This window comes from Condylura cristata, unplaced genomic scaffold, assembly GCF_000260355.1.
Source record: "Condylura cristata isolate star-nosed mole 26May11 unplaced genomic scaffold, ConCri1.0 scaffold00012, whole genome shotgun sequence".
Taxonomy (NCBI): domain Eukaryota; kingdom Metazoa; phylum Chordata; class Mammalia; order Eulipotyphla; family Talpidae; genus Condylura; species Condylura cristata.
Window position 1 is genome coordinate 23,043,024 of NW_004567113.1, and position 16,220 is coordinate 23,059,243.

Sequence of the window (16,220 nt, forward strand, 5' to 3'; positions counted from 1 at the left end):
CACTTGTAAAATAGGGACCTGATCTGCTTTGATTGTTAATGAGATGGTCACATGAGAAATAATGCCTATTAGTACTATGTTGCTTTTAAGAGTCTGGGAGTCTGGAAACTATGCTTCGTAAGAATCACCCTAGACTATGGAGCATCTTGAAGAAATTAGAGATGGCCTTTGGAACCAATTATATATTTGTTTTTTCCACAGTGGAGTAGCTTTCAAACCAAATATTTACATTTTGTTTATTCCTTCTTTCTTCATGTTTAATAGTGGAATGTACTAAAATAAACAAGAACAAATGAACACTATAACTGCATCAGCAGCAAGAAGACTCAAAAAAGGAACAAAAGTAACTGAATTTTCAAGTTCCTCATTAGATGACCAGACTGGCAACTATTTTAAGCCTTAATCTATTTCATTGAAATTTCCTGGCTAAATCTGCTGTCTTTGAGGGCATGCTCTGACAAGAATGTTCTTTAAGTCTTTGTCTTTACAGAGAAGCCTTGAAATTGCTATTTGTCATAACCGTAATTATGAGTCTTGGTTTAGAATTTTGTGCTTGTAGTTTTCAGTCTGTTCTTGGTAGCATGACAAAGAGTGGGAGAAATAGTTTGTTGCCTTGAATGTTGTTCTAAGAGAAATCCTTGGTTTTGCTGGTATGAGATTATGTCTCTAAACCAACAAATCTACCAAGTAAACTTCATTCACTTTAATGTCATTATAGATTTAATAGAGCCCCTCCACTTAACAACTTTATTTCTGTGGCTTGGCAAAATTCACTTTATTATTAGGTAACTGAATTTAACTTGAGTCAAATTACTTTTGCGATTGATTAAATAAAAAACAAAATATGGTTTCATCAGAATGGGGAGAGGATTATTATTATCATTAGATGAATAAACTTTTCACAAATGTTTTATGCAAAGGATTAATTCTACTTTTATTTTATCCAAGGATAGTCATAGAAATCCAAAGAATGAATCAAAATAGCTTCAAAATAACAGAAGAGTGATATAATTAATCATATCACTCTAAATTTTGAATATGTATATGGAACATTCTCATACTGTCAATATTTCTTTAAATTGAGGTAGCATTGTGTTTGAACATTATAGAAGTTTCAATTGTGCATCACTGAGAAGTAACTTCTTTTGAAATAAATTTCCATTTCTACTACAGATAGCACTTCATATTCAATGGGTGGTTGTAATCAGAAAAGACAAGATAAGTCAATTGTATAGAACCCTCATACATTGCAAATGGGAATGCAAAAAGGTATAGCTCTTTGGAAGACAGTCTGGAATTTCCTCAGTGTGTTACATTCAGAGTTTGTGTCTGACATGGCGAATCTGCTTTAAGTATCTACCAGAGATAAATGAGAACATATGTCCACATAGAAAACCTATAATGAATGTTCCAAGCAGTATTGTTCATAGTAGCCAAAAGTATGAAAAAATATAAATATCTAGTCACTGATGAATGTGGAAATAAAATGTGGTCAAATCATAAACTTATTATTCAGCAATAAAAAGAAATGAGATCATTATGCATACTAAACAATGGATGAAAGTTGAAGTCATGCTAAATGAAAAAAAAAAAGACAATTACATGAAATATCTAGAATAAACAAATCTATACAGATTGAAAGTAAACTAGTGGTTGCCTAAGACCATGGGTTGGGGGTGAGGTGTAGAAGGAGGAGGTTACAGGCTTTTTTAACCCTTTATTTATTTTTTTGGCAGGCCCAAAATGTTCTAAAAGTAAATGGCACTGATGGTTGTGTAACCTGTGAATAGAGAAAAACATTGAACTGTATACTTTCAGTGGATGAATTATATGTTAGTTAATTATACCTAAAGAAAGCCACCCAAGTAAATAAAAAAATGTTAACATTGGAGAACTATGGCTGCCTTGGTTGATGTGGTGTGGTGACAGTTAGCTAGCAAGGTGGCTCCTGAACTCTGACTCAGATATATTGCATAAAACCAATAATGCCTCAATAAAAAAAGATGTAAAACACATTTTTAACATTTGGTATATTTTTGATCATTGTCTTTATCTCATCCACAGGGGAAAAGACAAACCTTTTTTCCTTTCTGAAGCTTTTGCCTCATAAAATTATTTGAAGTGACTAAACAAGTTAATTAAAAACCCAACATCCTCTCCTTGAGCATATTTTATATTTTAATGAGGAGTCCATGATAAATGTATGTGAGAAAAAGAAATCCATTTTTATTGTATAGGAATTTTTAAAAAAGCACCTACATCTGTGCAACTTGGTAGAAAACAGATTTTATTACCTATGACATTTTAGTGAACAGACTCCTTTAACTTATTTCTTTTTGAGAAAATAAGTAACTTCCATCTTATAAGCAGCGTTATAATGTTCACTTCCAAGGTTGCATATTCACAAAAATTCAAATTGACTGAAAGTTGAAAATGAAGATATAAATTAACATTCTGATGTAATTATGATGCTTGCTATTATTGTAATAGGTTGAATTTGCAAGTTAATTCCATTAAACCGTACTCTCATTTCCATTCTAAGACCATATACCTGTATTTCTGTGTCAGCCTCTACTCCCAGGTGAAACTGTCTTGCGTACAAATTCAAGGGCAGATTCTTTGCTAAGGAAAACCAATGAAAGATTTCAAAGACAATGCATATAATCAGAGTCATTTAAAATAAAATCGAATAATTAAAGTATCTATTAAAATTGAAGAAAATATCATGATTTAAAGGTACTTTTAGACATGACCACTTCTTCCTCCTTGGCTGTACTTGTCCCACACTTTCATGCTTTTCTCTTCATGAGTCTGCCTCAGCCATTTCTCTCAGAATCCTCTTCTACTTCCAGTTCCTTACTGTCTTTGTGCATTTAGTATGCAATATAAATATATAATCTCTTCTTTTTTTTTTAAAAAAAAGATTTGTTTATGCTTACAGAACTGGGGTACAGACCAGAGATGTGATGTGTGAGAGGATTCACGAGAGACAGAGTGGGGAGCAGAACAGGCAGATCAACGAAGTACACTGCTGAGGGGAGCAGCGGGCGGGTCAGGAGAGGTCTGCCACGCCATGTGGTCACCTCCGGGGCAGGCGGGAATCGAACTCATGCAGAAGTGGCTTTAGCTTCTTAGTACTGTGCTTTAACCTGCTGTGCCACCAGGGAGGGCCCAATCTCTTCTTTTTTTTAAAGATTTATTTATTTATTTATTTACAAAAACTGGGGTACAGCCCAGAGGGGCAGGGGATGAGAGGATTCACCAGAGGCAGAGTGGGGAGCTGACAAGCTGATCTACTGTGAAATACACTGCTGAGGGAAGGAGTGAGTGAGACAGGAGAGGTCTGCTGCACCAGGTGGATTACCTCCCTAGCCAGGGATTGAACTCATGTTGCAGTGGCTGCAGATAGCTTGATAGCATTGACTTCAACCCTGTGCTGCAGGGAGGCCCCAAGTTTGTTTTTTTAAATTGCATTATTTTTATTGAGGCAATGTAGGTTTATGACATTATATATGAATCAAAGGTTTAAGTTTACACTTCTTCAAAGATGATTTCACACTATTTTTACACCCAAGGCACCCACGCTTCTTCATCAGAGTTTACTAGTTACCCTTCATGCTGTTGTTGAGGTACGAGATGTTTTTAAAATTTATTTTCTTAAGTCATTGCTAACTTTTGGGTAGTTTTTGATTTATCTTCTCGAGTGTATTCCCTAGAGTTCTCCTACTACCACAGCACTTGTGATCTGTCTTCCCCACCCACACCCTCTTCCTTCTCCTACTTTGACCTCTCTTTGGGGAGTTTTTAATGTGGTTCACATGAATGATATAACCAAGAATACAGCAGTGAGTTGTTCTCATAATTTTTTAATTTCTAGTTGGTATTTTCTAGTATATTTTAAAATACGAACACATTTCTTTAATTTTGTTTTTAAATTCATGTTTTCACTTTCATACTTTTTCTCATTTTAGTTTTCCTCTATTATTCTGCTTGGTCCTTATATTACTTGGTCCTATTTCCTAGGACTTATTTTCTTTCTTCTCAATGGTCTTGGGGAAGTTCCAGTTTTCAAACTCATAAAAAGTTAGGTTTTAGCAAGTCTCATTTTAAGGAAATGAATATTCAAAATTAAAAAAGACTTGAGTCATGTCAGATGGTTAAATACTAAGGGATTAGAAAATAAGATATAATTCTTTTTAATCAATCTATCCTTAGTTGAAAATTTTTTTTGTTTAGAAATACATTACATGAGAAGTTTATACTTTAAGAAAATATGAGAAAAAACAGTTATATGGGTCATAAGATCATGATATGTTCATATAAGTCCTTGAGAACAAATATTGCCCTATTCCACACTTAATTTAGTACCTCAGATTTTCAAAAGTCATTTTCAACTCTGACAATGTACACTTTTGAGACTGTCACATTGTTAAATGTTAAAATACAGAGCATGTGAAAATCAAATGGCTTCTAAACTATACAAATTTTCAGTATAGCTTGATAAAAAAATAATTTCATTGTTTTAAAATCCATTAAAATAATGGCTGCAAATGACTTGTGACACTAATTTCTTTTCTATCACTTTAGTCTACCACACTGTAACCCATATCAGTCACCCTAAAGGTTCAACACATTAAAAAGAGTTGCTGATGGGAAATAACAGTGAACAGTGAAGCTGAATAGAATGAAGGGCAGATTAGTACAGTACATAACAGAGATGTATGTAAAGCTGCTTCCTGCCCTTGAGACTGTAGTCTGTGAATTCAGAAATTTCCTAATTATAAGAGAAAAAATAGGGGTAATTCATTGAAGAGGCAGAAATAGTTCAGTTGCTTTCTAGATTTGAAAACAACTCAACATAACTACTGAAAAGAAAGAACTAGAATTTGCATTTGTATCTTGCCCTCTGAAAGCATATCCCATAGGTGAGAGGCATTTGGAAAGGACCATATAACCATACAATACATAAAATTTCACCTAGGTATCTGACAGCATTCTCAGATGCTAGGACACTTAGAATTCAGTTCTAGCTCTGCTTCTGCCCAGCAAGGTTGTTTACTGGATCTTCATATAGCTCACCAGCGTTCTTTGTTATTCTCTACGAGAAACATAGAGAACTGTTCTTTCTGCTGATCAGTGTGATTTAGAAATATTTCTTATGGTTTTTCTTTTCTGTTTCCCCTTCTTCCTTTCTTATCCTTTTTTTTGTCCTCTTATCTTCTTCTTATACTAATATTTATTAAAGAAGTACTCTGTGCTTAACATTGTGCTCGCCTGTGCTGTGAATGTTATGAATGCTAATACCGATTTCATTTGTTTCTGAAGGAAAAACTCTGCAAACAAAAAACTCACATCAGTCACTTTTCATTATGAGGTAGATGAGAACCCCATTTCTTCTCTCCCCCCCACTTATACAAACATGCATGTATGTGTACACACATGCCAAACACACAGAAACTGTCAGGGCCATTCGGGCCATTCTGTTTCTACCATGCAGTCTTGCATGATTTATGGGACTTAGTATAATGAGAGATTGTTGCTCAGTCTGCAAGATAAGGGAATTTATGTAGCACTGACTTCATATTTGGCACTTAAAAAAACAAGAAAGGATACTATCAATCATCTTATCTTCATTTGAATAGTCATTAAAGATGTTATCTGAAGTGCCTGCCAGAATTCCTGGGTGCACAGTGGGCTCAGGGAGTATACTTTGCACAGTTCCTCTGTGCCTCATTGCTGTGCACCATGTGTGGTATATAGAACACCCCTCAAATATGTGGTGCTTCAGCACTATTTTTGATGCAGTGAGGTTTTGTTGTATATGCATTACATTTCTTCTGGTAGGTTTGATTATTACTCATAATCTTGTGCCTCTATTTTAGTTCATTATGACTTGGAGAAGGTCTAGAAGCTTCTTGTACGATTTAAGGTTTTTCCAGATGCCCTAAAAGGGAATATTATATCAAGCTTTGCTTAGGTTATATTGCTTGATTCACTTCTTATCAAAAAACTTTCACTTTTTAAAATTTTTTATACTTGATACTATCGGAAACTATTTTGCTCCAGAAGTAGACTTTAGGAATAATGTCTTTCATTGTACTTAAATGAAAATGTTAGATTTTACAAATAGTTCTTTTAATATGTTCTGGTATTAGTAATTAATTGGCAAAGTTATTGGCAGCTCAAAATACTATTTTCAACTCTCCAACACTATTGTGTGATTAATTGTGTACTGAGTGCTCAATTTCTGTGACCCTTGCCAAGTTCCTAGGTAAGTGGTTTAATGGTTTTGGATACTATCCTTTGCCTGCTGGCTTGGAACATGAAGGAGTTGAACAAAATCAAGTTTTCTTCTGGGCCCCATATGTCTTTTAGGCCCTTTCTTTTTCCACTCTTCTCTGGTCCTGTTTCCCTTAGGAAGGAACTTGGAAGGGATGTGGTGGTACTTTTGCTGATTTGTCAGGGCCGGGACATGTGCCAAGAGGAGGGCTGACTTTGGCATAAAACTATCTGTGGCTTTGAAAATGGGCAGAAGAGCTAAATAGGCACATTTCCAAAGAAAATGTACAGAGAGAAAACAGGCACATGAAAAATGCTCATCATTATTTAGCACCAGGGAAAAGCAAATCAAGACCTTAGATGAGATACCATCACTCCTGTGAGAATGGCCCATATCAAAAAGACCAAGTGTTGGTGAGAATGTGGAGAAAAGGGAACTATCATACACTGTCTGGGGAAATGTAAGCTGGTCCAGACTTTATGGAAACTACTTGGGAGGTTTCTCAAAAGATTAAAAATGAATCTCCCATACAACCTAGTAGTTCCAAAAGCATCAATTCGAAAGGAAATCTGCACTCCCCTGTTCACTGCAACGCTATTTGCAATATCCAAGTTATGGAGACAGTCTAAGTGTTCCCAAACAGATGAGTGGATCAAGATGTGGTACACACACACACACACACGCACACATGATTCAGATCAGAAAAGATAAAGTTATGTCATTTTCTAGAGCATGGGTGGACTGGAAGAGATAATGCTAAGTGAAGTAAGTTAGAGGAGGAAGATAAATTCCGGATACTGTCACTCATGTGGAATACAGAGAAGCTAAACTAAAGGTACATAAAGTCAGGCATGAAAACTAACTTTTGAAAGCTGATAAGGAATCAAAGTCAGAGATGGAGGGGACAGGGGAGGGTGAGAACAAAGAGGCAGGAACACAGTGAACTGTGGTGGTGGACTATGGTAACTATACTGTAGGGGAGTGCCTGTAATTCTAAAACACCAAAAATCATATAAGTCAACCGTACCTCAATTAAAATAAATCATGGCCAATTGGGGGAATAAAAGATACTGAAGCCGAAACTCAGAAAAAAACGTTTTTGTTAGGAAGCACAACAGGAAAACTAGGCAGGATGTCATGCTTTAGAAAAGTGTGCATATTAACATATGCTTGACAAATGGGTATCAATTTGTGTAATATTCATTCCAAATTAAATTTTGAATGAAAAAAAAATCCATAGCTTTGAGAACATGCCAACAAATCACTTGTGAATAATACAAAGACAGTGATAATAATGACATTTTTTGTTTATTAGTCCATGTATTTTGCATATATTGTTTTTTTTTTTAAGATTTCTTTATTGATGCATACAGAATTGAGGTACAAGCCAGAGATGAAGGAGTGGTGTAAGTCAAGTTTCTTTAAATTAAAGCCCCTTCATGTGACATCAGTGCTGTGACAGTAGTACACACAGCCACTCTCTTGTCCTTTTCTATGCTGTAACTGTGGTATCCACACCCTCCCTTGGGAGGTCAGGAATTGGGTTCTGAGACCTCAGTGATGTGCATGTATGCTTGCTTATTTTATGCATGACTTTTACAAGCACATGTATATGTGCATGAGCGTGAGATCTCAAGTGTATGCATAGCTTTCAGGAGAATGATCATTCTGGAAGCTTTGTTCATCGCTTCCCAAGACTCATATGAAAGCCTTTGGTGTCTCTATCTCTGATCTCACACACTCGGTGCAAATTAGCGTAAACAAGATCTGGGGGAAGTAGTGCCTTTGAGTAGTGCACTAACTGGATGCTTACCTCCTGCATCTGACACCACCCTCATTGTGAACTTTTCTTATGTGTAGCCTAGAATACAGTCTGCTCTGGTGGTTAGATAGTCTTAAATTTCAGATATTCTTAAAATATAACTCTGCTACTTTAATAGCTTTTGTCATAAATATTTCAATATATGCAGAAACTATGTTACACATGCCATATCATTTAATTTCCAAAGTAATTCTGTGGCATAAGGATTGTCCTCACTTGGTAGATGAGAAAATTGAGTCCTAGAGAGGTGCTATAAATATCCTAAAGGTACACAGCTAGTAAATCATGAAACAATGTTTGGCATCCAAGTTGATTTGACACAAAAGCCCATTAAAATAAAATCTATGTGAAGTTCTCTTTTTGAGAGATTCAGGTATTGATATATGCAAATAATTTTCTAACTTCCATTTAAATTATGATTGTAACAATTCCAAGAAAGTTTCTTTTAGGCATATTTTCCATCATTCTAAAAGTTGGGATAACTAGGTTTTCAATTTTATTCCCCAAAATGTTAATACATAAAGTAGGATGAGGGTGTTCTACATATTGATATGCTATCAAATAAAAAAAATAGTAGCTCTCAGGCTATGAATAATAACCTTCACTTAAAATAAGGTGATTATGCTTTTTTTTAAATAAAAAAAACCATGTAAGTTCGAAAATCCTAAACTTACGTCTTCCTCGTGATGGAAAATCATCAAGTCTAGACAACATAAGTTATCTGCAGCTCTATCCTCATAACAACTCCCTCTTCCAATCTATCTTTTGTCTGTAATCTCTTCACACACTTTATCCACTCTAGTTCATATTTTGCACATATATGCGGGCTAAACTTTTACATTTATTTATTGTACTTCTCTGTTTTATAAATCTTCCAGATTCACCTCAGTGTCAGCTTTGTCCTAACTGGGCCTTTTCCTATCACTTTTTCATCTTAATCTCCTATTCACCTATTTTCATTTTTCTCCACTAACACAAATTTGCTGCTAATTATTCTGTCAACTAAGTCCCAAGCTATTTCGGTCTGAAACTAAAACCCATTTTAAAACCAAAATTCATTTACAGTCCAGTTATTGAAACAAAAATAAGGCAAGAGATAAAGCCCAATTTACTTTGATTGATATTTATTGAATACCTTATATAAAATGCTAGGTACCAAGTACCAAGAATGAAAAAATGAACAGGGTACTGAGGTTAGGTGAGGAAGTGCTAATTTCTGTGATTAAACTTTGCAAGAAGCCATAAATCATGGTGGTGATCAGAAACTCTTAGAAGTGGGAGTGTGACTTGGATTATATGATTAATGACATTAAGGGACTCTACTGTCTGTTACTAGACTTAGAAAATTAGAACTATAATACGTGCGAAATAATGTCAAAAAATGATATTTTAAAGGGACACAACATGGTTTATGAGTGGTGATGCAATGACCACAGCAAACGGAGCAGAGCTGATAGAGACAGAGAAGAGGTTGTACATCATTTGCACAATCTCCGTGGTGCAAGTGCTATACTTGGTGATCGGAATCACCTGATAGAAACTATATGGATTCTGGAGAAATGGACCTATTAGACAATATTGTCTGATAAGCCAAGTGGAGGTACATGAAGAGACTCTGATTTTGTGTTCCAAAAACAAGGCTTTCATTATTAACACAGTTTTCTAGATAGCTCTATGAGTCATGTAAGCAAATATTTGCTGAAGTAATTTGCCCAGGATAACATAACTAATAATTCTAAATCTACAGAAATAGGAGTTGAGAATGGAAGAAGAAAATTTGTATACAAGTTTGATCCTCCTAGAAGGCTTGTATCAAAGTGTGAGCTCTATTTTGATAAATGTGTTTAACAATTACTGCAAAATTGATATACTTCATGAATAGTTTACAATGAGAGAAGATTTGCTTCTCTAAGAAATTTATGCTACACAGTGGTTTCAAAATAAGTTATTTTTTATCTGGTGTTTCCCCTGTTAGTTTTACCATGGTATATTTCTTCCCTATTAATGAACAGGAGAAAATAGAATAATTTAGTGTTGCTATTTAGTCTTGATAGTGAAATTATGAAGTCAACAGAATATCAGTTTTGTCTCCTTTTGTTCCAAGTATTTTAGAAAATAATGATGTGTAATTTGTAAAAGCTTTCTAAGGTTGACTGCATGTTCTCCCATGAAAAGTTTAAATAAATTGCTATAAAGGAAGAAACATGTTTCCTCATTGATTAGCACATAGAAATTCTATTATAAATAGGCATGCATGTTGATCTTTTAGTTTGCTTTCCATAAATGCAAATTCAGTAGCGTCCCCGTATTTAATAATGAAGGTGTTTTAGGGGCTTTGGAACACAAATGAGGACATTAATATACCCCATTGCAGGCATATGGATAGAACTTTGTTCTGACGTCTCTATGATACTGGAACAGAACTCATGCCAGTCAGACGGCCTGGGGTGGTTTAAAGATTTCTTTATACTGGAGCTCTGCATGCTTTAATGAAGAGCAGATTAGAGCCTTGGTCAAATAGAACGAATACTGAATGACTTACAGTTTTCTTCCTTTGACTTGAAAAACAAACATGCCTGAATTGTTAGAATGTGTGTATATTGATACAAGTTTGCATAACACACCTGCTTAGCAAAGTAAAGAAAAATAAAAACAAACCTCAATATTTTTTTTCCCCCCAGAGGCAGAAGATGAATTTTCATTTGTGTGATTTTGAAGGACTTTTTCCAATATAGTGGTGTCAATCAAAACATAAATTGAGAGATTGAATACCAGAGCACTTCCATTTAGAGAGAGCTTTAGATTCCTTGTACTAAATTTTACTATGTGTTTAGCAGCTGTAGTGTAATTATTTCTTCCATGTACTGACAAGCCAGAGTTAGATACTTGCTATTGTCTTTATACTTGTATATACCATCTATAATTCTTACAACAATAGTGCAAAGAAAATTTTATTTCCCAATCTTAACAGAGGAAATAAAATGTAGAGAAGTTAAACATAAGTTTCAGGTTCTAATTCTGATTCCCTATAAATTCTTGGTATACTTTTGAGGGAATTTCTTTTAAAAGATTTAGTTTTGTTTATTTGTGCATACAAGAACTGGGCTATAGGCCAGAGGTGTGGGTATAGGGGGTGGGTGAGAGGATTCACCAAGACAGAGTGGGGAGCAGAACAGGCAGATGCACTGAAATACACAGCTGAGAGGGCAGCAGCAGGTGAGACAGGAGAGCTCTTCTGTGCCAAGTGGGTTATCTCCCTGGCTGGGGATTGATAGCATTGACCTTAACCCCTGTGCCAGCAGGGAGGCCAAATCTTGAGGGAATTTTTAAAGCTCTTTAGGACTCAATTTCTTCATTTCTAAAATGTGGACAAATATATTATCTATCTCATTGATTCATTGTGCAGTAGGCATGACTTAAATATGTGAATAGACACATGCATAAATTCCTTAAAATATTGTTTGACATGTACACGTATTATACAATGTTTGTTATTATTATTAAAACATCATGACAGTGTTATGTTTTTCCTATTTTTTTCAATTTTTAAAAAAGCTTTGCATTATACACATGAGATAGAAGAGATTAAAATGAAATTTAAGATCCTTGCTTTTATGAAGATTCCATTCTAATAGTGACAATTAAAAAAGAAATATATATACTATATATTTGGTGAAAGTGCAATAAAGTAAAACAAAACAATGAGAGGGATAAGAATCACAGTTAGGGTATCAAGTTTTAAAAACAGTAGTTAGGGAAAACGTTTCTGAGAACACCTGAGCAAGAACTCTGCATAAGAAGTTGAAGGGCTAGTCATGTGGATATCCAGGGGAAGAGCATTCCAGGTTATGAGGGCAGCGAGTGCCTGTACTTTGCTATAAAAACATACCTGTGGAGCAAGATGGTGGAGGATAGGCAGACAGGGGTTGTGAGATCATAAAAGATGAGAGTTAGCAGGGACCAGATTCTGCTGATTTTAGATATTGTTGTGGAAACACTGACTAGTAAATTGAGTGAGGCGGAAGATGTTAGGAACTTTCAACAGAAAAAGTAATGATTTGGAGCAGAAATTCTCCTAGCATACCTGTGACTACATTGTTGAGAATTCATAGGCAAAGTCCCCTCAGACAGCATTACGTAAATCTAGCTAAGACAGAATAGTGACTTGGGCCAGGATGGCTGTGATGGAGGTGGTGATGATGAGTGGATGGATTTTGGGTATAGTTTGAATATAGACTTAATAGGATTTGCTGTTGGGTGGTGCCTGATGGAAATATGAATAGTTAACAGTAACCCATTGTCTCTAGTCTGAGCAACTGGAAGATAAAGTTGCTTGTTATGAAGAAAGACTGGCAGAAGGTTTGTGGGGAAGAATCAGTTTGGGCGTTTAGTTGGAGTATACTATATTTGTGATATGATGCCTACTAGACTTACAGATGGAGACTCAGAATGGCAGTTTTAAGTTGAGAGGGAAGGCCCTAGGTAGAAATCAAATCTCGGCGTCACTAGCATAGAGACACTACTTAATGACCAAGGGGTGAGTGTAGAGAGAAAGTAAATGAGGTTCACTGTTCAAGTCCTGGATTATTCCATTACTAGAGGCTTAGTGGTGGATTCAGGAAAACAAAACTAGCATAAAGAATTAAAGAAGTTATGAGAAAGTCATAATAGCTTGGAGTTTTAAAAACCTTGTCAAGCAGGAGAAAATGACCAGATGTATCAAAAGCCACTGTAGTGCTAAGTAGGATGAGGGCTGAGAATTATTCTTGCTATAGTAATGATGAAATCATGTTGACAATAATAGTAAGAAGAGTTTTGGTAGAGTTGGAAGCAAAAGCCTTGGAAGGAATTCAAAAGAAAATAGAGATAATTGGATACTATCACACAGGCACCTCTTTGTAGACATTCTCTAATGGAAAGGCTAGAAAATAGTTTGTGGCTGACAAGGGATATGGAATCAGGAGGCAATTTTTATTTTAATTGTTCTATCATGATAGAAGAGAGGCTCTGGAAAAAAGTTAATAAATCAAGAATGCGAAGAAATAAGCTAGACATCCATATAAAGCAGGCAAGAGATAATATCTATTAAAAAACTATGATGCTAAAAAAAAAAAAAACAAACTATGATGCTAATCGTACCTGGTTAAAGAGGGAGAAGAGAGAGAAATTACGTAGGTAGATGAGTGAGTGTTAGTAAAACTTGTGAAGGTGATCTTCTGATTGTTTCATTTTTCTTTGACAAAATAAGGAAGAAGTTCAAGAATGAAGGAAGGCCAGAGAATCCTGGGTTTTCTGTGATGACAGCAAAAAGAGTAATGAAAGGCATCACAAAATTAATTCTGATGGTCCCAAGACTAGACCATCGGTGCTGAGGCAGGACAAAAGGTCGGCAACCTGACTTGGAGCTGTTAGGATTTGGCATTTTCACCTGATCGTAGGTAATAAGGTATGGATGACTTAGATTAGGCTTATTCCTTAGCATTTGGGGATCTTTCTGCACCCTACAGATGAAAAACAGAGGGAGAGGAAAAGGTGATATTTCTTTGAGCATGTGGATCTCCTCGTATGAGGCTTCCCTTTGACCCCTGTTGGTGAAGGGAAGTCCTCCCTAACCATTGCCCTATAATTCCTCTATATTGAGTCTTCAAAGGCAAAAGCTATAGATGTAACAATTTAAGCAATATAGTTATAATAGTAATGTTGAAAACGCAGGATTGAAGTCTAGCGAAGAGTTCAGAACCAGGGAGCCTCTGTTTTAGATTAGATTCTCATTTGTATTTATGTGATTCATAACACGAGGTCAGTCCTTTTCTATTTCAGTTAAATTCATTTCAATCATTTAAAGATTATTTAAACAGTACAGATACTTTTGAGGACTTAGAGAAATTATCCATCATTAATGAGGGACATTATCCATTGGCAGTAGGAAGATTTAACTTTGCAAGGAAATGTAGTCTTTGAACAATTATTTAAAAATAACTATAAATTTATTAGACTGATTTTCTTATGCTGAATGAGGATGATGTAGCCATTAGTTTATATTTCATATACATTTAACAAAGCAACAAAGCTTTTGAGGATCTCTGAATTATACCCTCATTTGATGTTTACAGTGGGATCCATTACTAGTCTGCAGAAAAGAGGTGGTAATAATGGTAGCTCCCATTTGTTAACATGGGAACTCTGCACAGGACATATTATTTCCTTTATTTAAATTAATGCCAAATGGTTTCATTTATATGTGATTTGTAGACAAAGAGTTAGATAAAATATAAAACAAATAGAAAATTGAGAAGTCTGATTGTGGAATTGAGGCCACAAGATGGGGATCAAAGTAGGGACTATGGTGGGGGACTGAGGATGCCTAGTGCTGGCTGTGGTGTGGTGACAAGCCTCTGAGGAGTGGGATTCTATGCCTCCGAGTCACACAGTGTTGTGAGGAATGAAATTACTTCAATTAAAAAATTAATTCTGCCCCCGACCCCCCTGGGTGGCTCAATGGGTAAAAGCTAGCACTATGAAGCTAGCTGCAGCTGCTTCAGCACGATTTCCATCCCAGGAAAGGGATAGAAAGGTCAGCTCTCCTGACCTCCCTGCTGCTCCCATCAGCAATGTATTTTTTTTTTTTAAAGATTTATTTATTTGTGCATACAGAACTGGGGTACAGGCCAGAGGCTCAGGGGCAGCGAGAGGCTTCACCAGAGACAGAGTGGGGAGCAGAACAGGCAGATCGACGAAGTACACTGCTGAGGGGAGCAGCGGGCGGGTCAGGAGAGGTCTGCCACGCCATGTGGTCACCTCCGGGGCAGGCGGGAATCGAACTCATGCGTAAGTGGCTTTAGATTCTCAGTGCTGGGCTTTAACCCGCTGCGCCACCAGGGAGGGCCCAGCAATGTATTTTAATACATCTGCCTGTTTTGCTCCCCACTTTGTCTCTGATGAATCCTCTCACCACCCCTGCACCTCTGGCCTGCACCCCAGCTCTCTAGGCACAAATAAATCTTTAAAAAAATTAATTTTGAGACACAGTCATTAATAATCCCATTTCATATATGAATTAATAGTATTAGACCAGTTAGTTGCTTAAATTCAAACAGGTAGCAATCAGTATTTCATGGGCTACTACATTAGCATGGAACCTGTATTAACACCATACTATGGAATTCTTTCAACTCTTCCACAAACTTTTCACTCTAGATGAGTTGTCAGTCAGGACAGCTTTATGAGCAAGCAAAGTAAATGCTTACCTATGCTCAGAAAATTGATTCCACTTCCTCCCATAATTATAATTTCAGTGTTTTATTTTTGTGTGTGTGTGTGTGTCAGAAGTCTTTATCTTTGAGATTCCATTTTTGTTTAAAATGTTATTACTTGTGAGAAGCGTCATTCTTCCAGCCATTATTTGCTAGTATGAGTATTTGTAGCCAACTGCATAGCATTAATTGCCAGACAGTTCAACTCTCTAAAATATTCACCCAGCATCAAAATCTGGAGAATGGAAAGAATTCATGGGAAAATGCGTTAAGAGGAAGGAAATGTAGATTGACAGGAAGGTTGTAGTCCGGGAGTTTTCTTTCATGGCTTGATTGAATTTCCATTAATAGGTTGCATTAGAGCATTTTACTGTTGGAATGACCCTTTGTGGTCAAGCAGTTAATATCCCTATTCTATGGATTACAAAGCCTAGCCCCAAGATCATACTGCAGGATGGAGGAAGAGTAGGATTATAATTTACAGACTAGAGTCGTCCCATTATAGGGCTGTCAAAGTAGGTTATCACGTCATCAATTTTGAATATTTATGCAGTCTCTCTCCTCCCAAGTTTTGACTCCTAGCCATGTATTTCTCATTTCCTTCAGGATTTCTTTGACCTAGAAAGCACTGAAGTGCTGTTTTGGATCCTAATGTCTCCCCAGTGCTTTATAAATCCCCAAATCTAATGCCATTTATATATTTTACCCCTAAAAACAGCAAAAGAGATTCAATAATTCTTTATTGTACCACATACATAGATCAGAAAAAAGGATGCAAAACTGGGCCCTCCCTGGTGGCGCAGCGGGTTAAGCACAGCACTGAGAATCTAAAGCCGCTTCTGCATGAGTTCGATTCCCGCCTGCC